This window comes from Belonocnema kinseyi, chromosome 1 (genome assembly GCF_010883055.1).
Source record: "Belonocnema kinseyi isolate 2016_QV_RU_SX_M_011 chromosome 1, B_treatae_v1, whole genome shotgun sequence".
NCBI lineage: Eukaryota > Metazoa > Arthropoda > Insecta > Hymenoptera > Cynipidae > Belonocnema > Belonocnema kinseyi.
Genome location: NC_046657.1, coordinates 24,567,110 through 24,592,168, shown reverse-complemented (window position 1 = coordinate 24,592,168; position 25,059 = coordinate 24,567,110).

Here is a 25,059-nt window from a genome sequence, read left to right as displayed (position 1 = left end):
CTTTACTAACTCTGCGAGAAGGAGCTGCGAAATTGAAGAAAAAGGGTCACGATATATCACATGAAACTATAAGAACTCATCTTCGTGCAAATGACGTAAAGGAAAATGTTGATCGAGGTTGGGACGAGGTAATATTCACCGACGAGGCTTCTATTTGGGGTTACGTGACGTCATCACATGCCTGGACACATTCAACCTCAAGATTAGTGCAGCGGACTGGAAAACATCCGGTAAAAGTGCATCTCTGGGGTTGTTTCTTGAAACATGGGTTTGGGAGATTGCACCTATTCACCTACATAACATCCAACGCTTGAAATTTTTCTTTAAAACGCATGTACTCAAACCCATAGATATTTAGGGGAAAAAATGAGTTTTATATTTATTCAAAATTTTGTTATTAATTTTTTATTATTTACAGCATGACGCTAGATAAAATTTTGTTACACTTATGTTTATTATTTAACACGTCCGCACCATAGAAATTCGGAACTTATTCCTAAAACATGAAACTTCCATAAGGTTCCATTGAATCTTATACAGTTCTAGATTTCCAATATACCTCGACTTACCAAAACGCGATTTTTAGAAAATTCTTAAGCGAAATCTATTTCGAATTTTGCCCTGCTTTTAAGGCAAAAATAACGACCCTCAATTGTACATAAAAATGGATAAAAACCCGGATTTCAGAAAAATATCTCTGATACACTTCTGAATTTCCACACTTGAATTCTTCAGCTAGAATTTGTTACGGATAAACTGCATAAAACCATATGTGAAATGCGACTTGCTGAAATTCCTTTTTATTTATTTTTGTCCGAAATATTTTTATTTTTTGGGAAAAGAATTCTTTATTGAAGAGGTTATTTTTTTAGTTACAATGGGAATATTTTATGGCTGTTGCCCATATAAAGAAGGTATTAAGGAAGAAGAAGAAAGAAATGGTAAAGCCGTGGTGGGATAAGGAATGTAAAATGATGAAGAAAAAGTTAAAAAAGAAGTACAGGAAGTGGAAGGAAGGAATTTCGAAATTAGGAAGGAGTTTAGGATAAGGTGTAAGAAGAAAGAGCAGGAAAAGGACAAAGAGCTGGAAGAGGAGTTGATAAGTGTTAAGACAGAAGTGGACGTGTGAAAGATAATTGAAAGGTTTAGGAAACGTAGGGTAGGGATAAGTGAGAATCTGAATGACAAGGAGATAGAAAAGCAAATAAGGAAGTTGAAATAATCTGAGGCAGCAGGGCTGAATGGGGTAAAGAAAAAAGCGTGGCTGTTTGGCACACAAGAGACAAAGAAAATGCTAAAGAGGGTAGTGAAAAAAGTATGGAGAAAGGAGGGATTCCCAAGAGAGTGAAGGATGGGTTTGATGGTACCACTGTATAAGAAAAGGGTTAGGAAGAGGCAGGAAAATTATAAAGGAATTACGCTATTGAATACTGCGTACAAAATATACGCGATGGTGTTGGCAGATAGGATGCGCAAGGATATTGAAGGGAAAGCAATATTGTGACGGTATGGAAGAGAGAGGAGTGGAAGGGGCCTGATCAAGAAAGTAAGGGAGGCATATGATGAGATAACAGATAGTGAGATAAGAGAATGGAATTTCTGAGGCATTCTGGATGGATATGAGGTTGAGGCGTGGGTGCCTGCTTATACCAACGCTTTCTGCTATTTTGATAGAGGATAGGAGCAGTCAGGATATGGTGACTTGCATATGGATGACATAGTGCTGCTAGCAAAGAGAGAAGAGGCTTTAAAGGAGATGATGAAAAGTCTGAGAAGATACTTGGACAAAAATAGGTTAGAGGTAAATGCGAAAAGTCGAAGGTTATGGTGTTCAGGAAAGGAGGTGGGCGTGATAAGGGAGTGTAGTGGAAGTGGAAAGGAAAATCGATATAGTAGGTGAAAGAGTTTGGGTAGCTGACCTTTCTATTTCGAAGGAATGAGGGAGTGGATGGTCGTGTAAAAGAGAGGGTGAGAAGGGCAAATCTCGTGATGAGGCAGATGTAGGGGCTGGGGAAGAGGTTGTTCGGAAATGATTTTGTAAGGAGAATGAAATTTTTTGATTTGCTAGTGATGAGTGCCTTATTTTACGGGGTGGGAGGTGAGTAAGGAGATAATAGGATACAGGAGAAGTATGTAGAATGGACACTGGGGTTCGCATGAAGTAAGAGAAGGCAGAAGGAGATCAGAGCATAAGAGAGTCAAGGTTTAAGGGAACTATGTGTGAATTGTGCCAAGGGAGAGAACGCAATATTTATTAGAGATAGGAGAGCAAGGAAGTCAAGAACTTACAGTGAGAATGAGATGTGGTTGCATAGAGAATTTTAATGGGTTCTGGCTTTCTAGAGAGAATAGAATGTGTAAATTGTGCGGGAAGGTGGATGCAAAAGGAAAGTAGTTGGATAAGCATCGAGGTACTGTTGCATGAAAATGCAGACTAAAGGGCAGTAGCATAGGTGAAAGGGGTGTTGGGGACATAAGATAACGATACACTGACTCGACAGCCGACAATCAACGAGTAGGCCCTTAGGGGGGCCAAGCCCGGCAATGGCAGGAGTGAATACCAAAAAGGAAATTAAATGAATGGGTGGAGTCCCGCCATTGTCTAGTTATCGGTTCATAAGCAATCAAAATATTATTTCCAAAGTACAATTCCAGTTTAAGAAGTAAATTCCGAGATAAGTTCCACAATAGCGAAGTGTCCTGTTAGAGACCAAGAACGAAAGTGAGAAAGTGACAGGTCCTGTGCAACGCACCTAGACCGTCAATTCAACGTGTTTCTCTGTCAGGGCGCGTTCACAGTACCTCAAGCCGCAACACACTACCGGAGAAACTCGGAACTACTGATCCTTTCCAGCTAAGAGTCAATTCTACAATGATTTTATAAATAAATTATTAAATAACAGTACAATCCACAATAACTATTAGTAGTAAGTGAGATTCTCCGCTTTCCAAAACAAAACGGCCTGGAAATAAAGTTATTCTTGAAATATGTCAAAGTTCCTGAGTTTTAGCAAAATGCGGGAAAATTTGAAATTACAAAAGAATTAATATGAATTTTACATGTATATCACGATTTCGCGCGGGAAAGTTCAAATCAAGTGTGAACAGCATATCACTTTAAAATCACATAACTATATTCACAGGTCCAAGCCCAAAAATCTATGACTTGAGTGAATAAATGGCAAGCTATATACACGTTAATTTACCGCTAGCACGCCGATAATATAACTTTGACCTGAACCTCACGGAGCCTCACTCGGCAGCACGCCTCCTGGAGGGACTGGACTAGAACAAAACTATAATTTCCATTACTCTACTACTATTTTGACGGCGCGAATGCTAGCGCAATCCTGGCCTGAACGTAGATTATGAATTTCCGTGAAACTACAGTGAAAAATATCCGAAACTATAGGATTTTACCGTGACTCTAATTTTCGAGCGGGAAAATTCAACAAAAAAATAGATAACTGAAACAGGAAACTGAGTTCAAAATGTAATTACCGGGTTCCATTATCATACATCCATAATCCACGGGGATCGGTCGCTGTAATATACAAATATAAATAGCCTATAAACTAGTTTCGACTACAGAGGGTACGCATGCGCATATTTACAAGTTCCCTAAGCTTAGGGCAGAAACAGAGTTACCGTTTTTACATTTTGTATTTTTCCGGTGGTCGCTCGTTGCATGATCAAATCTCGATGTTGATGTCCAAATGATTTTCCATCCGAAGACCGATGGGACCACACTTGCAAAGTTTCCGATCGTCGGTTGTAAATCTTCCCCATTTTTGAATCCGGGATAATTTTTTTTGTTCCCAAAAACGAAATTTTTTAATTTTTCTCGTAAACCATCAATGGTCTCAAAACCACAAGAGGCATTTTTAATAAAAGTTTTTACAGTAAAGAAAACTTTTATACTAACTTTTTTTGTATCTGTCATTTTTTCCAAAAAAGTAGACAATTTGATTGGAAGCAAAAAGAATTCGCCTAGCTACAAAAGTTGTTCAGAAAGCATTTATCTTACAAGATATCTTCATTATCACAGTATAAGTTGAAAAAAAGAAATTGGCAAAAGTTTAAAGGTGGGTTTTGTGATAAAATCGATTATTAGTATAGAAATGAAAATAATAAATATCGCAATAAATTCACACAGTTATAGAGCTTCGAAAAAATAGGGTATTTTAAAAACCAAAGCAGAAAATTCAAATACGCATAACTTCTTAGAATTTTTTATATTAGACCAAAATTAGACTTTGTTTAATTTGAAGCCAATTCGGTCTACATATTTTAACAAACTTCATCAAAATGGTTGGGAACTTTATTGTTATATTTTTTTAATGTAATTTAAAAATTGCTTGCTGGTTTCCATACATATTTTTGACTGATAGGATGCCCTTCCTAATTTTAAGATTCCAATAGCGGGAAATAAACATTTTTTCCAAGTAATCGTATGACTCTAAAGTATTTTTCCGGATTTAATGCGGAAAACAACAACAGCATGCTGAGATACATGTTATAAAGTTAATAGTGCGATTAATGCTAAGCAATTAGGCTAGTACCTTCATATAACCGCCGAGGTGAAAGGGGTGGTGCTCAACTTAATTGCGCAGTCTCTTACGATCTTCGTTTTTGTTTTAGTGCCAAGGCCATTTCATGCCATACATGAGACGCAGGTAGGTGTCACAGGAGCTACGCGGGCTCTGTGGCTGTCACTCAGGCGAGCACACAAGCGTCAACAAACAAAGGCAAATCAGGCTATAATTAGTTATTTCCTACCCACCTTCAGCCTCAAAATCGGCGCAACAGAAGAGTTTCACTACTAGTCTTCTCGAATTTTTGCATAAGTTTAACGAAAATGTAGACCAAAGTTTCTTTTCTCTGCTTTTTCTTAGCAGTTACAACAGATTTTGTTGGTAACTATTATTTTATTATTATGAAGTGTATTATTTGAAACTAGTTCATTTGAATGCGCTAGCACGAATTAATTTCAGTGTCAAACAACTTATTTTCAGGGTGGCGACTTAACCGGAAAACAGCAAAATGACCGCGAATTTATTTTAAAAATTGGATTTATTTCCTTATTTATGGTTTATGGATCTTATATTTGTGACATTCTGTCAGTTTGTTTCAACTCAAAATATCAACACGATCGAAATGCCGAAGATGTTTATATAACACTCATAAAACCGCATTGTGTCTCTTTCTTTACCTGGAGCATGCATACTTTGAGCATCCAATGAGAACATGTACAATTGTTTTTGACTCTTGCTTGCAAACTCAGCAGTTCGTGTCGCCTACAGATACATTCATTATGCTCTCTATAACGCCGTCTTGACAGGCAAAAATATCTCTCCGTCTACGGAGGGATATTAGATAGATCTATCGATAGCTCTTCTCTGCGTATAATGCCGTATAATTTACAATAAAGGGGCTTGTCAGCGTGTTCCTTCAGTAGAAGCGAATTTTCTGCTTTCTGTACACGACTTTTAGGCACAACAGGTTTTAATAATGCTAGGCCATGTGTAGTGTCCCCATAATTGAATGGGAGACGAATTTCCCCTGCTGCCCTATCTGTGGCTCGGTAGAGAAACGCCGCAACGTTGACAACTTCATGCTTTTGTACGTTTCGTATTAGAAAACCTGTGCTTTTTAGAACTGAGCAGGCTGTAGCTGAACGCTTTATTGGATGAAGACATTCTTAGTTTAGCAAACGTTTAGCCCCTTTATCTCAAGGGAGGTATATACGAGGTACAGAAGATCCGGGATGATGACTTCGATGAAATGTCATCATCTTGAGTATGCAGCGGTGAAGTTGCTTCAATTCATCGACGTTACATTTTAATGCACCAAATGTGTAAAGCAGTAGAGGGACGGCCAAAATATTGGTCGGCTGGGTCTTATTCTTCTCAGGTAATTCGGCAGCCCAAATTTTTCTAAGAATTTTGCAATACCTTTTCCCAAGAGCCGTTTTTAAGACACGCACATCTTGGGTTTCCGCTTGCGGTATTTCAAGATAAGCATGTGTTTCTCCATTACGAGGATGTTAAATGCTATTTCCAACTATGAGTTGAAGATCCTGATTGTCACGCATTGATGTATTTTCTAGGCTTCTTTGGTGTATATGAACGCAGGCACACTTGTTCAGTCCAAAGCTCATGCCTCTGACTTTAAAGTACCTATTTACTGCTACCGCAATGATTGCAAAGTTCTATTTTAAAGAAGCAAAAAGAATAAGGTCGTTTATGTATAAAAGGTGCTTGACCCTGAATTGTCTTCTGTTCGGTGGGCCGCATAGGTTCCCAGAGCTTTTGCTGCGGAGCACAATAGATAGAGGCAAGAGAGAGATGCAGAAAAGTATGCGACTTAAAAAGTCTATTTGGAAGACTCTCCTCTTATATGTTACATAACTTGTAGTCACTTCTCTTTTCTTAGATGTTATGACAAATCTTGTCCGCCACAAGAGCATGAGCTCTGTCATACATCTCACTAATTTTGAATGTTCCTCCAGGCATTCAAGGAGCTTAATAAGTAGGTCATGGTTCATGTTATCGAATACCTTTCGGTAGTTGATGTAAGTCACGGACAGATTGCGCTGATAGCTGATGGCATTCTGGGCGATACACCTGTCTATTAACAAGTTCTCTCTGAAACCAGCCAGTCCACTCTCGCATCCGCGTTGTTCAAATTTTGCACTCCATATCGGCCCGATAGATATTACTATCCTCTTTTTGAATATGCCAGTGAATAGCTTGTAGCTGGTTTCTGGTCTTAGGGATCAGCACCAGGCGCCCTTCAACTAACCACTGGGGGATGGGTTGTTCTCCGTTTAAGAAAGTTGTAAATATATGAGCTATATATTGGTGAGTAGAAATGAACTTCTTCCAACAATAGTTTTTGATTTTATCTAGCCCTGGACTCGGCGGATTTTCAACGTCACATGACGTTTTGTTGAAAAGACAAGACGCGTGAGTAGAAAATGTGAAGTTTTTCTGTTCCACGTCACTCGCCTTACAAGAGGCTCTTAAGCTATTAAAAGAGCTCTTACTTTAGAACAAGTGCTCTAATTTTTGGATTAATCTTCTCATTTAATGTTATGTAGCGAATCACGCACTCAACATTTTATGCATGCCGTCTAGCCGTTCCAATTTTAAAACGAAGCTAAGCAATACGCTCGCGAGACTTACTCAGCCGTACTGAAGTATCATTACTTCTATTTTTACTAAGCAGGGAGACAGCTTTCTCGTAAACTACATACTGGATATTTCAGAGATGAACATCTTTAGGGAGCAAATTAGGAAGAGCAGTATTAGCTTCAGCTAAGTTATTCATCCTGAGAAAAACTTTTTGGTGGATTTTTGATCTTCTATTTTTTATGTTGGCATTCTCGGCTATCTGCGACAGTAGTCTAGCTATAACGAGTGGTATGTTTTCTGGAGGATTCTGCTCTCCTTGATGAAGGGCTTTATATCCCCCTGTGCGTGAAAAAGATACCTGATCTCTTCAATAATGAAGCGTTTTATGAGTATATTCCGGGTGCATATTGGCCCAAAATTCATGCAATCTTTGCATGCATCCTATTCGCACCGGTGAGTTTCCTTGCCAACAGGCAAGGATGTCCCTCCCTCCCAACTAAACCACGGCCTCTATCCAAAAGATGCCTATTGTTTAGGTGGCACTGCGTGATACTGTTGACGTTATACATCATAGCCATGGACTAAGTCAAGTGACGGATGAGATTAGAATATTATAAGTTAATTTAATACGATGCTTGAAAGCTCCCGCGATGACGTTGTAGGTATTCAATTACGAGCGGATGCGAGAATAATTTTCTGAAGTTATATGGCCGTATTATAAATAATTTTGAAATGGGAGCATACGAAGAGCATGGGAATATGCCGAAAGGCGCGACATGAGGCGTAGGGAGCTGGCTGAGAAACGGCACCAAAAGATCATGAAGGAGGCTCGGACAGCTCCTAGAAAAGCTGCAGCTGAGCAAAAATCATTGTATGAGCAAAAGAAAGGCGAATTTTATACGGGTATTCGGGATATGTTTTTGCATCGGATGAAGCACTATCTTTTTGATATTCAAAAAAAATGAAATTTTGCCATTGGAAAAACGTGCGATTTTTTAAATGCAAAATCGAAATCTTTTTTTCAAAAAGTTGTCGTTTTTTCAATTTTTGATATTTTCAAGATATAGTGCTTCATCCAGTGGGGAATCTCATAAAGTTTAAGGTAAAATTTTAATTTTTTGATTTCAGGCATCCTGGCGTGTCCTACAACTGCAGCCTGAAAAGTCCTTGATTTGAGACTCGAGAAACTGCCATAGCCCCTTAAAAAAATTTCTTACAATGCAACAGGTGTCTAATAAAACAGCCTTCTGAGCTGCTGCCGATACCCTAATGACTCAATTTTCAAGATGTTAAGTGCATCTTGCGTGCACATTGCCTGCAGCCGAAATCACAATAGGATGAATAGATGCATGATTCACATTTCTCCATATGGTCTTTACTTTATGCCGTTACTCGCTATACTTGTGGATCTTGGTTGTATAGATTGGCTGCAAATGTCGGTTAAGTGGAAAATCAATGTCCACGATGTAGTTTCTTCCACCTTTCCTTTCTCGCATCACGATGTCAGTTTGACTGGTGCGGATGTAATGATCCGTTTTGATAGTAACATCCCAAAATAAGATATAATCGTCGCTTTCTAAAACGGGAATGGAAATGTATCTATAGAAAGGCATCCATTTCTTCAAGAGTTCTAGGTTTAGGGCAAGTTGTTGATGTATAATGCCCACTACATCATTATCTATGTGCGTATCTTCGCTCTGACCCATCACCCGACAGCCAGCCATAATATGCTCGATGGATTCATTTGTGTCTCCGCATAATCGACACCCGTCAACCACGTATTGCTGTAACACGTTTTTTTGCGGTACTCTGGATACAGAGCACTCTTTCTTAGCGAAATACTGGATGCTTTACTATACACTTCATGTTGATTTAACGCTTTTGGGTGCTCGCTGTGAATAGCTTTTTGCCTCCATTGTATTTCTAATTCCACTATGGTTTCTGCCTTGATATTCAAGGCCCCTTCTGAGGAGAAATTCAAGACCGTGTAGTCCAGATCCGCTTCACCGATGTTGCTGTAAAGCGCAACATTTTGCTTGCTGTTAAAATAGTCTCACATATGTGTAAATGTATGCTGCAGCTTCTGGGCTAAACTAGAGCACTGCTTCAGGTCGTCCATGTACAAAAGATGGGTCACTTGATGACCATTCTCATTATCATGAATTCTGAATCCATGAGACCTGCTGTTTACTGTTTTGCTCAAAGGGTTTAACGCTAAACGTTACCATAGTGCACTGAAGGAGTCTCCTTGCAATATACACCTAGTAAAGCGTATTGATTGAGTGCAATGGTAAAAAAAGGTCACTGAGTCACATCATTATTTGTTTAGCCCCAAAAACGAGGTATAATTTCTTAACAAAATGTTGTTAAAGTTCTTGCCTTCTAGCAAAAGGCTACATCAAACAAACAATTGTATAAAAGACGAGTAAAAATTTAGACTCACGCGCTTCGTAGCAATTTACAGACTGACCCTGACCACCTCAATATTCCTAACGGCAAAAAGGTATATTAGCCTTGACAAGATAAGAACGGTACCTTGCAGACGAAAGAGAAAGAGAAAAGAATAGTGACGCGAAACATAAACGCTCATACAATACAAAAATAGAAAACCGACATGAAATATCCGGAACAAAAGTCAATCCTACGTGGACAGATCTTGTAAAACTTTAAGACTTCAAGCAAATAATCATGCGGCACGAAAGGAAATGCTTGCTTGTAGCCAATGTATGCCATGCGTGTGTTCCCTTGATGCTTACGAGCTTGATACGTGGCAACAGCGTCTATAGTGACTAGATCTTTACAGCCTCGCGAGTTTTTACAACATTCTTTTTGCTCTTCTGTAAGGATCTCATTCTCGTTGCAATGAGAATATACCTTATCTGCAATTATAGCTGTAGGTCATTTATAAATTGTTGGAAGACTGGCTATCGGTTGGAATTCAAATGAATTTTTAGTATCTCGTTTTTTAGGTAACATACGTAGTACTCTAAAGCATAAAGCCTGGAATCAGATCTGGGTGTTCAATGATCTTCTGAGAACAACTTATCAACGCAAAATGCACACTCGTCAGGTACTTGTACCAGAAGTTTTGCACGATGTCCGGACATGGAGTTTTTCAGTTACTTGCCCTTTTGAAGACCGCTGAAACATTTAATGCCGTGATGTTTGTTAGCTGCATTTCAGTGCTATGGCTGGCATTTGGTTTCTCGAGTTTGAATCACGCAGTGTCCAAATTGCATCTGTTTATTTTTCCCTGAACAACCGACCATTAGTTAATCATATCTTCCAATTGAGGGAGTTCGGTATCATCCTGGTTATTTTGCTTCACACTATTATTATATTATATGAGGTTATGTTATATTATATCACATTATATTACATCATCTTATATTATGTATATTATATTAAATTATATTATATTATTATTCTAAGTATACCAAAACAATAATTTTTTAAAATAAAAAAATGGATTTATAACATTTTATTCACTTACTTCTAATTTATCCTGATATGGAGCATTGCATTTTAGAAAGTAGTTATCTTTTTGGGCTCCGACCGTCCGTCGCACTGTTTTTAGAGGAGGGAAGAGTTAGAGAAAGAAGGGAGGGAAAGTTAGTGGTAGGTAGTCAGGAAAAGTAAACGGTGGTGAAGGGAAATGTGGGCAGGGAATTGTGGGTAGGAGATGTGAGTGGAGGGAATGTATTGGGGAGGTAAAATGAAGTGAGGGCTAGACATGTTTTAAGAGGGATTGGCAAGAAGATCAAGTGAGGGGAAGTACCCTTGATTCCCCTCTCCTTGCTTCGCTTCCTTTCATCACTTCTTCCTGATCAAAAAAAAAATTCTATACGATTAACTACTTTTCCACATTTTTCAAAAAATAAATATTTTCAAGAATAATTTCAAAATGAGTGAAATAAAAAGAAAACTTTGTGGTAAAAATGAATAGGAGAATCAATATTCAGAAAGAAGTTTAAAAAAATTTCAATTCGCATTTATAAAAACTGAACTAAATAATGTTAAGATCTTTAAGTAATTCAAGAAGTTTAGAAGTTAAAGAATTTAAGATACAAAATCCTTGTTGAGGAATGCAAAAAATATAAGAAATAAAATTAGAAAAGTGAATATGGACTGGCTACTTTTGAAAAATTTCCCGTAAAATAAATCCTTTTCCAGCTTTTTAAAAATAAGGTTATGCAAATTATTTATCTAAAAATATATGATATATATGCGCGGATACGCTCTCACGCTCCGCATCCATTTTTGTACGTTTACAGCATGCACATTAATAAAATTTTTTACAAATACCATAAATATTATAACATAAATAAAGAACTGCGATTTAAAATTCTAAGAAATTAGAGCCATAAACTAGAACAGGATTTTTTTTATTCGTGTTTATAGAAGGTTCACAAAACACCTTCGGCTTTGACTATTACATTCTCATTACGATACTTCCACTTCACTCTTGATAATTTGTGTCCAATTGAAAAATTTAAGCAAAATAATTTGTAAACCTTCTTAAAACCTACTGGGAATAACGTTTCATTACGGATCTCTAAAAAACAAAAATGACATGTTTTTCAAATGGATCTAAATTTTAAATTGTTGCTTATTCAATCAAGTTCATGAGAATAGTCATTAGGATAATTTTCAAGTATATTTTTATATCTGGATTAATCAAAAAATTTTACTAAGATAATTTCTAAATATATTTGATATCTATTGAATAAATTAACTTAAATTTCGTAATCTACTAGATAAATATTTTTTTCTATTTTTCTGAGCAAACTTACAGACCTGTGTACATATTGACAGACAGAAATACAAACATACATACATACATCCATACATAAATATAACCAGGTATACGCACAGTCATAAGTACAGTTAAACTTATAGACCCACCAACACACACACACACCCACACACACATACAGACAGTCAGACATGCAGGCACACATACATGCTTGTAAAGAAATGGTAAAGAGCTTCTGATAAATTTGACACAATGAGATGTAGCAGTAATTTTGACGTGGCTAGATAAGAATGAATGGGAAAGAGTAAGGGGAAGTTTATTAGGAGGTTGCAAATGGCAGGTTCAATTTTCAGAGAGGAACAATATTAAAGGCAGAACACTGAGAGGAACGGTGATGGGAGTAATCACCCGTGTATAACCGGGAAGAATAAAAGAGATAAAAGAACAAAAAAAAGGATCAATAGTAGGAAAGATAAGTATTGGAGGGGAGAGGTGGAAGATATTGGGGGTTTATGTCAACGGTGATATACAGAACAAATGAAATGATATAATAGAACTGATGGAAGAGAATAAACCAGAGAAAGGCACACGTTCAGCAGGAGAAATAGAAACGGTAATTGATGACGTGGTAGTGGGCGACGAGGTAGGATCAATAAAATAGAGTTGGGGAATAATATATATTCGGATGACTCCCCCATAATTGTGATGCTATGCGTAGAAAAGAGTGTTAACAATGTAATTAGAAAGGGAGCAATAGTAAAAAGAACAGGAGTAGTGGATTTGTCAATTGAAGGTGAAGAACACTTTAAGGAAAAGGTAAACCATATCAAAATGGGAAAATGAAACGTAAACGAGGAGATGGAAATAAAAATTGGAGAAATGAAGAAAGTATTGGAGTACACAAGGAAAAGGGAAGTTGGTTAAGGAGGGGATAGACTTGTATAGCATAAAGAATATATAAAGAAGAGAAAGGAAGTGAGAAGAAAATGGAGATAACTGACAAGTATTGCAGAAAAATATCAAAGCAAAAGGAAATAGTATTACGAGGTTTGTGATCAACAAAAAAATGAGGAAAATAAAAGGTTTTATAGAAGAGGCGTAGAAGGCTAGGACGCAAAAAGAGATTTGGAAGATGGTAAGTAGAGAAGAAAGAAGAAGACGAAGAGTAGACAAGGATAAATAGATTTATCGTTTTAAAAGCTCACTGTTTTCATTATCAAAGGAAACCCATTGATGATAATTATTTAAATTCAAATTATATGGGAATTAATTTATTTCTAGGGATATAGAAGAAGGGACTAAAGTAAACTATCAGAATCAGAAAAAAGGGAGAGGGAAAGACGATTTATAGAAATGTGAGAGGCGATTAAGGAATCAAATTATAATAAATAATATAAGATGATAATTGAGAAAGGAGTACCAAAGTATTTAAATTAAATTAGAAAAAAACGTTTTCTACTACAATGATAGATATAAAAAAAAATTGAATAAAAAAAATTGTTCCACCTTAAACAAAAAGAGAATATAATTACTTATATTGCCATAATTTAATAATTAATATTTTCTATTTAAATAGGAGTATGACTGCAGATTAAGAATCTTATAATTTCAAAAAATGTTTACATTAGGGATTTTTACGCTCTGCAGGAAAACTTCAATTTTGAAAGAGACCCTGATACTTTGCGAAAATATATTCAATTTTAATATTTCTTTAAAAATATAACGATGAAGAATTTCGTGGGGTTTGAAAGAAATTCAAATACTTCAATTTATTGCCAACATTTTCAAGAATTTCTAAGATTTTAGGATATTTACAAAATTCCAAAAAATTCAAATTAATTTTAGCAATTGGCAAGGATTAAAAAAATTATGGATAATTAGGTATTTCGCAATATTCCGAGTAATTTCGACTTTGAAGATTTTTAATTTTCTGTAATGATTATAATAATATAAAAGAATTTGAGGGAATTTAACATTTTTTAAAAGATTTTAAACAAAATATATATTTAAGGAGAATATTTGAGGGCATTTAAAAGGACTTCAAGGAATCTGTAATTTCTTTCAATAATCTAAGGGAATTTTAAAAATTTGTACTATCTTCGGGCATTTAAAAATAATCCAAGACATTTGCAAGATATTTCAATGATTTTCAAAGATATTAAAGGATGTAAAATATTTCAGAGTAGTTCGACAGACTCCAAAGAATTTTCAATTGATTTCTGTAATTTTGAAAGATTTCAAAGATATATTCTTTAGAGCAAATTTTCAAAGATTCTAAGAAATTTTTTATTTATTTCAAGAATTTTGAGGAATTTTAAAGTACTAGAAATATTTTAGGATGTTTGATAAGAATTTAGGAATTGTAGAAGATTTTGATAATTTGTAGGCATTTTCAATAATTGTAAAGTTTTCGAAAACTTGCAAAGTATTTTCAAAGGTGCAAGAGTGTTTTTTATTCATTCGCATAAAATTGTAGAATTTCAAAGAATTAGAAATACCTTAGGGTGCTTTCAAAAATTAAAGGGGAATTTGAAGAGTTAACAAAAGTTTTAAGAATTTTCAAGGTATTCTTAGGGATTCATAGTACCTAAAATTAATTTTAGTTCATTGAAATAATTTAAAGTGACTCAAAAGGATTTAAAATAGTTAAGGAAGTCGTAACAGATTCCTCGTAAAAAAATTGAAAGAACTTGGAATGTTTCAGGGTATTTTAGAATATTTAAAGGTATTTTTAAGAGCTTAAAAATGTAACATGTAGTTTTAAAAGATATAAAAGGAGTGGAAATTTTAGGGAAATTTTAAAGATTCCAAAGAATGTTTTATTTAATTCTATAATTTGAAAGATTTCCGTGTTATTAAAGTAATTTAAAAGTTTTCAATATTTTAGTCCATATCAAATAATTGATTTTAAAATATAGAGAGAATTTGTAGGGTTTCAAACTTTTGCAGAGATTTTCAAATATTTTTTTCGATTCATTAAAATTAAATTCGAACTCAATCTTAATTCAAGTGCTTTTGAATTATTTAGAATTCTATTTTTTTTATTCAAATGAATTCTTATGTATATTTATTCACTTATTTTTAGTTTGATGTATTCATGTAAGTTGTTTGATTCATTCTAAAGTCCTTTTAAACTTGCAATTCTCCTTAATTTCTCTTAACTCACCCCAGTTTTACTGAAATTAATGGAATTTTTAAAAGGCTCATAAATTGATTTTGAATTCTTTAGAATTTATGTGTGAATATGTTTCTGAAACCTTTCTGTAACATCCTCAACATTATTTATATATTTGTTTAATTTTACGTAAATCGAACAAAAAATATCAAAAAGTAAAGAATAAATGAAACAGAGGCTTCTAGAATAATTTAAAAATTGCATGAGACAGCACAAAATATTTTTGTGTGCAGCGCATCTGTCTTTTGTTGATTCATGATTAAGTTGTTTAGGAAAAACAAAAATATTTTTTCCACATGTGACATTGCCTGGTGACATGCCCTTCAGAATCTTAAGATTATAATAACAGGAAATAAACATCTTTTAATAAAAATATCATGATTTTCAAGTATTTTTTCAGGTTTCAATGTAGAGCAAACAGCTTGTAAAATCCATTCGAACCATCTGGAAGCCAAACATGCAAACATAGCGTGTCGGTGAGTCGGCTCTGTTACGTTTTGTGCCGACCGGCCTTGTGTAAAGCCGAAAATGCACGAGCACGACATCGAGCTCGCCCTACCTCACGATTTGGTTTCGGGGCTATTAGAAGGATTGAGTTGACTTTTGTTGACGAAAACTGACACCTAAAAAAAAACTAAAAATATTTGTAATGAAGACTTGAAATGCTTGATGATTCTGTTTTTCAGGAATTTTTATGGAATTTCTTAGACGATCCGATTATACAGGGAATGAATTATAAAAAACTGAAAGTTTATAAGGTTAAAATATATTGAATATTTTATATGGAATTTTCAGGCAAGGTTGATGATATCATCACATTCCAGTGGTTTCAATTATCATTATTTATGTTTTATTTAACAAGTGATTTTAAATTTTGCGAAATTAAATTGCTAATGAATGATAAATATTTTTAACTTATTGAATCAATCAATATTTGCACTGTATACTTATATCTGTTATTAATATTTCTTTTTATGCATTTTTAGGCCATGATACAAATTTTGTCGATTTTAAGAGACAAAGCCGAAATGTTATCAACTTGATCTCATATGTTTTTTGAATGTTTGAAAACATTACAAAACCTTTCATGTCTTTAAGTAATTATTTTTACAATACAAAATTTAGATTTTACAATTTTATTCTTGTCGTAAAATAATTTTACACTAAGCTCTCGCTTTCAGTCAAGTATTGGGGGTTGCCTTCAAATGGCCTTGGACTGATTTCGGGGGGACAGAAATGTAAACATTGAGGGCTATCTGACTCCTTTCAAATCGGAATATACATATATATATATATATATATAATGTCGCAACCGCTCTCATCCTACTCCCCTAAGGAACTGCGCAAGCCAGCAGTTCGAGGAAGGCTGAGAACGGGGTGACTGAAAGCGAGAGTTTTATGTTATTGGAAATTTATTTCAAGTAATTACAAAATAAATTTAACAAAATTTGTTTAATTAAGAAATATCTTATGGTTTGAAAAGGACAGTACTTTTATAAATATTCCTAAATTTTAATTAAATATGATAGATTATTGACTTTTAAAAAAATAATTATTGTAAATGTTTGGTCTTTTTTAAATATACGACATTTTTGTACCAAAAACCTCAGGAAACAGATTTCAGGAGTTAAATTATAAAACATCTTCATTAGTTAGTAGAGTACTATGCAGACCTTTCAAATTATACCAAAAGCTTTTTAAAATATTAACAAACGGTTTTTCAGATTTGGCTTCGACCTTTTGGACCAGTTAGAGAATAGATAATTTTTTATCTTTCCCTTAACGTAAAGCAGATTAAAATAAATAAAAAAATGTAAACAAACAATTTTAGAAATTCATAGAGCTGTTTGTCAGGAAATACCACTCATTTTTAAATGAAACTTCTTTCCATCCCAACCTTCGGAGGGCAATTTTTACAATATTCTTATCAAATGATAAGGATTAGAACGCTTATAGCCAAATGAAAAAAGAATTTTTTTTATAATTATGAATGTTTAATTGACGTCAGTCTCGTATTACTCAACCTTGAGGATAAAGTATAAAAGTCATTCTTGTTATCAACTTTTCTTCTCATTTTTTTAGCTGCGTAAAAGTCTTTATAAGTAAACAAATCTTTAAGCATGTAGAAATTTACCTTATTGGCATTTTTCAGAATTTATTTCATTACTTATTTGGATTCAAAATGATTGAATGCTTTCTTAGACTAAAGCCTCCTTTTAAAAGCAAAAGGTTTAATTATTTCCATTCACAATAAGTAATGAAAAAAATTTTTAAAAATTAAAAAAAAACATCTTTTTGTGCTTAGATATATAGTAAGTTCACTTCGAATAAGTTTTATGCAAGAGAAAAAAGTGATAAGAAAAGTCAGTGAGGAAAAGACTCTAATACTTTTTTTGTGAAGAAGATTCTTTAATTCCAAAGCGTATGCAGTACGGGAACTGACGTCAATTAAACGTCTAAAATTATTTTAAAAATTTCATTTTTCTATCTGACTAAAAAGATCTAATACTTATCATTTGATAAAAATATAGCTAACATTTTCCTTCAAAGGTGATGTGGAAAGGAGTTTTATTTTTAAATCTGTGGGATGTTCTAAAAAATAAATCCATGAATTTCTCAAGCTTCTTAAGGTTCAAGCCAAATCTTAAAAATCGGTTAACATTAAAAAAATTTATTTTGTAATATTTGGAAGACATGTCTTTTACTAACTAATGTAGATATTTTTTTAATTTATTCCTAAAATCTAATCGCTAAAGTCAAAGATGATACAAAAATGTTGTAAAATTTACAAAAGACCAACTATTTATAATAAAATTTAGGAATATTTATAAAATTATTCATATTTCTTATTTTTAAAACTCATGTATACAGAGTCAATTTTTTATTTGAAATTTCACGACGGTTTCTTGTACCATGTTTTACCCTAGGGCAAAATCGAGATAGAATATTTTTTAAATATGTTCATTAGTTATTAAAGTACTAAAAATATTGAAATATAAAATTGTTTTGTCCATTTAAAATCATGAGATATTTATTATAAAATAAATTTTGCTGTTCCAGTCTGGAACCGCCTTTAATATTTTATATAATATTTTAGATTATATCTTATATCCACTATTACATGTAATTAAATGAGAGAGACATATACAAAAAAAAATATTTGAACATTTAGAAATGCTAAAAGCGCTTTACTTAAAAAAAATTATTATTTTTCACTTTCAAGATTGTTTATAGTGTGTTAATTACATTTATAAAATAATGGAAAGAGAGAAGGAATTCGTGAAATAATTACATTTCTTCATTGTAGGTATTTTCAGGAAAGCCAAATTTCTTAACGAATACCACAAACAATAAATGTAATTTTTATTAAATAGGTCAATAAAACGTAACATATATATTAGATTTATTAAAAATTTATTGTGCATAATGGAAATAAATAAATATGTCAATAGTAAACAATACATTTTTTGTATCTTGTGCCAATAAAAGATAACAAGCAAAGTGGTCAATGTAAAATGTTGATATTTTTTTAATTTATGTAAACTAATACTATTCTAAAAATTAAAAGAACTCAAGTCTAACAAGAGTAAAAAAACAGAAGAAAGGTTTTTTAGGTTAGAATTCCCTATTTTAATTGAAGCCATAGAAATTCAAAATTATGTATCCTAATTTTCTTATTAATTTTTATTAATAATTCTCAATTTTTATAAAATTAATCAAAATGTCCGAATTCTAACCTAAAAAACCTGTCTGCTATATTCCATAGACTGTTTTTTGAATCTCTTATTAGAATTGAGTTCCTTTAGATTTAGGATAATATTAGTTCGTTCATAAACTGAGTATTTTCTGAAAATCCCTGCAAAAGAAAAATATAATTATTTTACAATTTATTTTTCTCTAGCCACAATTTTATAAATACAATAAACACTCCAGAAATAATCTATACTATCAAAATCATTACTTTTTAAAGTCAATCGTTTTTAATCTTCCTAAATGTTTAAATCATTTTATTTGTACATTGTATGTATGTTATTTCAATATTATTAAGTTTGATTACGGTTTTTCTATTTGCTTACACGCAGCTGTATATCAGTGTTCAGAGTAGTACTACACGCGGGAAGCGCCGCCTTGTGGCGAAAATGGTAAGATAAAGGTACGAAAGTGATGGGTTGAGATACGAGAATAGAGTTCTTAAATTCCCGAGAATTTGAGTTCAGGTTAAATACACAAGAATATCACAGAATTTAGGAGAATTCAAAGAATTTAAGAGAATTAATGACTTTTCACAATTTTTTATTGTTAACATTATACCAATGGTCGAATCCAAATTATTTTCTAGCTCAGGCGTATTCAAAAATTTAACATATGCAAAACAGTATCTTATTAATTAATTATGACTGTTTGACTGAAACTCTAACCTCAAAATTTAATTGCCTCACATCACTTAATAAATACTATAATTAAATAATAAAATTATTAACAAAAAAGTGCTACTCCTTTTTCAAATACTTGCTTTAAATCTATGAAGTATAACACTTTTCATGATGGTATTTATATGAATTCAAATACAGTGAACCTGAGAGATAGGGTGCCCAGAATTTTCTTTCGGGTCTGCCATGCTCACTTATACTTGACTGTTTACATTCGGAGTGAACCTTTGTCTGGGGACTTGGTCCAAGGTCAGCACAAAAACCGGCACTTACTACAGGATTCATTTTACATATTTTATGATAAAATATTTTGTGTATAACAAATAACAAATATTGTAGGTTTAGCAGGTGCAGCGCCGACATAACCTACAATCGACATGCAGAATTATCCGGAAAGATAAACAACAATAATTTCTTGAAAGTGTTCTCTATTTCTAATACTGGATCAGATGCTTATTATATACTTAAAATATGTTTTCAATATTAGAGAATCGTTACAAGTAAACGAAAAAATGCAATTTTTTATTTCTCGGTTATATATTCGGTTATATTCTGATTCTCGTTACCGTTCTCAAAGTAATATAACCTCCTCAGAACTCTATACGAGATAGTGTGATAAAGCTGCATCCACTGCCTTGCAATACTACGTAATTAACCGAACCAATCAGCCGTTGCTCCTCTGTCCTTTTCTAGCTCAATCAACGCGAAGCGCGACAATTTTTACTTTGCTGAAGAGCAATGCTGGAATTCTCTCCCGGGAGGAAATATAGTCAAACCTTGTTTATTGCAACTCCTTCGAAACTTAAACGCCTCGTCTATTGCAACTCGAGAGGGGACCCCACCACTCCTCTTATCCGGAAGGTGGTCTCAGGGCGCAATCCCATGGAGGTAGATCAGTAGAATAGTGGAGCAGTTTTCAACAATGGGTTGCCTGCACGAGCTCTAACAGGCACCTCATTGGTTAAAACTGTTTCACTATTCTACGAATCCACCTACATGAGACTGCGTCCTAACCATACATTCCCGCTTCCGCGCTTTCATTGGCTATCCGAAACCTGTGACCACCAGTGGTGGGAGTTGGGGAAGTTGCGATCGACGAGTATCTTGGTTTGCAATAAAAGAGGTTTGCAATTAACGAGGTTTGACTGCAAGTGGATGTTTACGTTCTCAGACAGCGGATACAAGCACAGTTCCAGGATATTTACAATTATTATCTAATTTAAATTATTCTACAATTAAAATAAAATGGTAAAAACTGAATTTTGTGATGTTAAGATAAGTATTTCAAGAAACTAAAGGTTTTGTAAATATTTTCATATTTTAAGAAAGCATTTGAGATCAAGTTAATAACTTTCCGCTTTTTTTTCTTAAAATTCTTAAAAATGTGACTATGGCCTAAAATATCACCAAAAGAAAAGTAATTCGAAAATATAAGTATACAGTAAAATTTTGATTAATTTATTAGATTAAAGTTAGTTATCATGTATTGCCAATTTAAATTCACAGTTTCAAAATAAATTGGAAAATAAAACATAATCATATATTATTTCCAGGCTTAATTGTATGCATTTGAAGTCTTTCTTTAAAGTGCCAGTTTCTGTAAAAAAAGTCAACTCAAACCCCCTAATGTCCACCGAAAACGAATCGTCAATTCGGGGGATCTGGGGTTCGCGCTCGTGTATTTTCGGCTTTATACGAGGCTGGGCTACGCGAGGGATAACAGAGCCAACTCACCGACAGGCTGCGTTTAAATGTGTTGCGCCTAGATGAGAACGTGGTGGGGCCGAAAAATTCCACTTTTTGGACACACTGTCCTTGATCTATAGTCGGCCACAGATGACGATGAGGGGGTCAGGCTCGGTCAACTCAATAAGGGAAAATAGCGAATTTTTATAACTTGTGCGCGGGGAGTTGAGTGGCAGCGAGGGGAGTCAAATTAGTTCTACTGCCTATTGCAGATGGCGTAAATTGGTGTAAAAAGTGCGTGCGCCGAAAATTGTTTGTTTTTATTTGTCACTGTCACGTGTTGTCTGGTGCTGTCACCGTACGAGATCATAACCGCTAAACGGTTTTTTGTGTGCCGGTATCATTTCAATGAAAAGGATTTTTTGAAACCGCAAACTGGTGTGGTTATAACATATTAAAAAAACAGTATATCACAGGTCAACTCTGCTTCAGAAAAAATAAAAATTGACCGAGCCTGGAGGAGGTCCAAGAAACAGAATGAAAGGCGTTGTTCACTCAGCTGCGTGGCCCAGTTCCGTATCTACAAAGCGGAGAGTATTCATACTCACGAAAACATGTCGCTTAGTATCATAATATTTATTTAGGTGAAGAGCGCGTGTATTTGTTGTCCACTTGGGCTCAATTCTTTTTTATCTAGGAACTTGGTTGGTGAACTGGCCTACTAAATTTCAAGATTTTAATTAAAAATAGTTTATAAGACCGCCTGGAACCTTTATATAGCTAAAGTTTCGTAGCAACTTGGTCATTGGTTCAGAATCAATTAGAACTCATGCGATAAAGACTAGAATATATATAAGTAAATAGTGTTGACTATTCATCAATCCAGTTCATTTTTTTTCGAATATCCATTTTCTGAAACTTCTGAAAAAGTAAGAGTGATTTATTTGACCAAAATGTGGGGAGTGGCTGCTATACTCTGGTTTATCTTAACAGTTACTGAAACTCGTGTTTGTAAGTACAATAAAAATAATATAAAGGATAACATTCGAAACCATTCAAATTTAAATTAATATGTTTCTCGGATTGTAAAGTCCCTAGTAAAAATAAGGTAATGGGGTTAATTCAGAAAATCACCCTAGAAGTCGCCATCAATCTGGCTTTGCGACACTCTTCAATTGAAAATATTTAAAATTTAACAATTTTAAATTCCAAGTTGTGATATATGCAAAAATTTCCATTGTAAATATTTGAAATTAAACTATTTTGACAAAAAATGCAAATCGCATATAATTTTAACGAAAACGAATAAAAGTTGTATAATTTACGATTTCACATTTTCGAAATTCAAGAATTTTAAATTCTAACTCTTTAAAATTATAGAACTTTGAATTGTGAATCATAAGTATTGAAAAGTTTTTAGTTTTCCCTAGCTGTAATTAAGAATTAGGGCGGTTTCAAATTTTACAATAAAAAATTTTATGATTTAATTGCATTACAATCGAAGTTTCTTAAATTTGACCCACGTAGAGATCAAAACTTAACTTTTTATTACCAAAATACTCTAAATTTAAGAACTTTAAATTATAAATCTCTAAAATTAAAGAATTTAAAATGGTAAGTAATATAGAATCATTCAAATTAAATAATTTTCCATTCCACATTTTCAAAAATCAAGAATAATATAATCTTCTCTATTTTTGTGATACACATATTTCAATTTTACTTTCGCGTTTTTGTGAGTTTCTCCACCATTTTTCCAAATCAATCATAAATATTCAAAAAGTTTCTAATTAACCCAGCAGCGATTTGTTTGTAGATAAATTTTAATAGGAATTTTAGAAAACATCTAAACTTATATTTTTTGCCAATTTTTATTTGAATTTTGCTTTTTGGAAGAAGGAAATCCTATGATTTTTAAGCTGTTTAAAAATGGTTTCATCTTTCTTTTATCTTTTTTATCGTTGTTTTCGCGAAAAACAAGAAAATGCTATTCTATGAGAAAAATTCTTCTGTGTGAAAAGAAAAAATGGTGTTTTTTGGAAAATATAATATCAACAAGGTTACAGAAGCGGCTTGACAAATCGTGAAGATAAATAAAATAGCGAAATTTTAAAACATTCTGCACTTCATTCCAATAATGACAAAGCAATATTGTGAAAATCTCGATGACAGAACGACCACATTTATTTATTTGCCCTTACGTTTCATTACGATGCTTGAAACCTCCTGCGATGATGCTGTAGGTATACGAGCGGCCACGAGCGTTGGAGGTGACAACAATCGCCTCTGGATGCTTTATGATACATTATTATTATTATTTACAATATGCAATCGCGTGGTTTATTTTAACTGACAAAAGTTGTTCAGGAAAATGGGGGTTATTTCATTGTACGAATAACTCTGACCTTGGGATCAATTTTCAAGGACATTTAATGTTCAAGGTCAGTTTGTTAAACTGAAACCACTATTTCAAACACCAAATTTGGAAATAGTCGAAAATTTTACTTCCGAAAAGATATTTTTTAATTTTTCAGAGTGACCTTCAGAAGGTCAAGTGTAAATGTTGCAAAATCATTCAGAAGCAGTTTTTTTTTAACTTTTGAGGATTTATGGGCTGACCGAATGTTTATGGTGCTTGTTTGCACTGAGTCTTCTTGCTTTAAAGTTAAAATGGTCAAGGTTAGCTCACAAGCCTACCCAAACATTTGTGCCCCCATAAATCCTAAAAAGTCACAAATCAAAATAAGTTGGAGAGGGTTACGGGTTTAACTAACATTATTTTTTTGACTGAACAGAGGGATGCCTTACCGTCATCACTAGAATTTGAAAGGGGTCGGGGTTCGAACAAAATTATTTCAGTAAATAGAAATAGAAATGTCACCCGGCCCCAGCAAAACCTTGGGAAGTGGGTATTGGACTAAAATTATTTCTGGGAATACTGGTAAGATTGCCTTCCTGCCCACACGAGACGTTTAAAAGGTTAGGGGTTTCACGAGGACACTCTCTGCGATCAATCACAGAGGTGGGTCTTCCGTACGAGACATTGGAAATGGGGATGTGTTGAACCAACATTAGTTCTCTGACTAGACTCAGGCATTCCTCGACACAACCTATAAAAAGTAGAAAAAGGGTGGATTCTTGACTATAATTATTTCTGTGACCAATCGCAAGAGTGCTCTTCAGCTGCCACCCAGGATACGTTAAAAATGGGTAGGACTTCAATAGAAACTATTGCTATGGCAAGCAAAAGGGTTATCTTTGCTCCAAAAGACAATGGAAATGGGTGGGGTTTTGACCACTTTTACGATGAGTTTGAAAGGTATTTGGCCAAAATTCTTTCTGACCTGTCACAAGCGTGCTTTCCAGGCCCACGCTCCACGAGATGATAGAAAGGATTAGGCGTGTGACCAATATTAATTATTTGAACAGTCACTAGAGAGCCTTTTAGTCCCCAAAAGAGGCTGGAAAAGAATAGATTCTTGACTAGATCTATTTCTGTTAGCAGTCACAAGAGTCACTTTTTGCTCCACACCAAGCATTGGAAAGGGGTAGGAGATTCAACAACACTATTGCTGTGACCAGTGACAGGGGTAGCTTTGCTCCAAGAGACGAGGGAAAAAGATAGGCCGTTAACCAATATTATTTCATTGACAATTTATTGGGGTGCTCACGCAACTCAAAAGAGTTGGTAAAGGCTTGTGACTATGCCACAGGGATGCCAACATACCCTCACGAGACGTTGGGAAAGGATCAGTTTTTTTGATAGAGTTACTTCCGTGGCCAATCACAGCAATGCCTTTTTGCCAGCACGAGACGCTGGAATAAGGTAAAAGTTTTACCAGCACTACTTCTGTGAGTAGTCACAGGGGTGGGTGT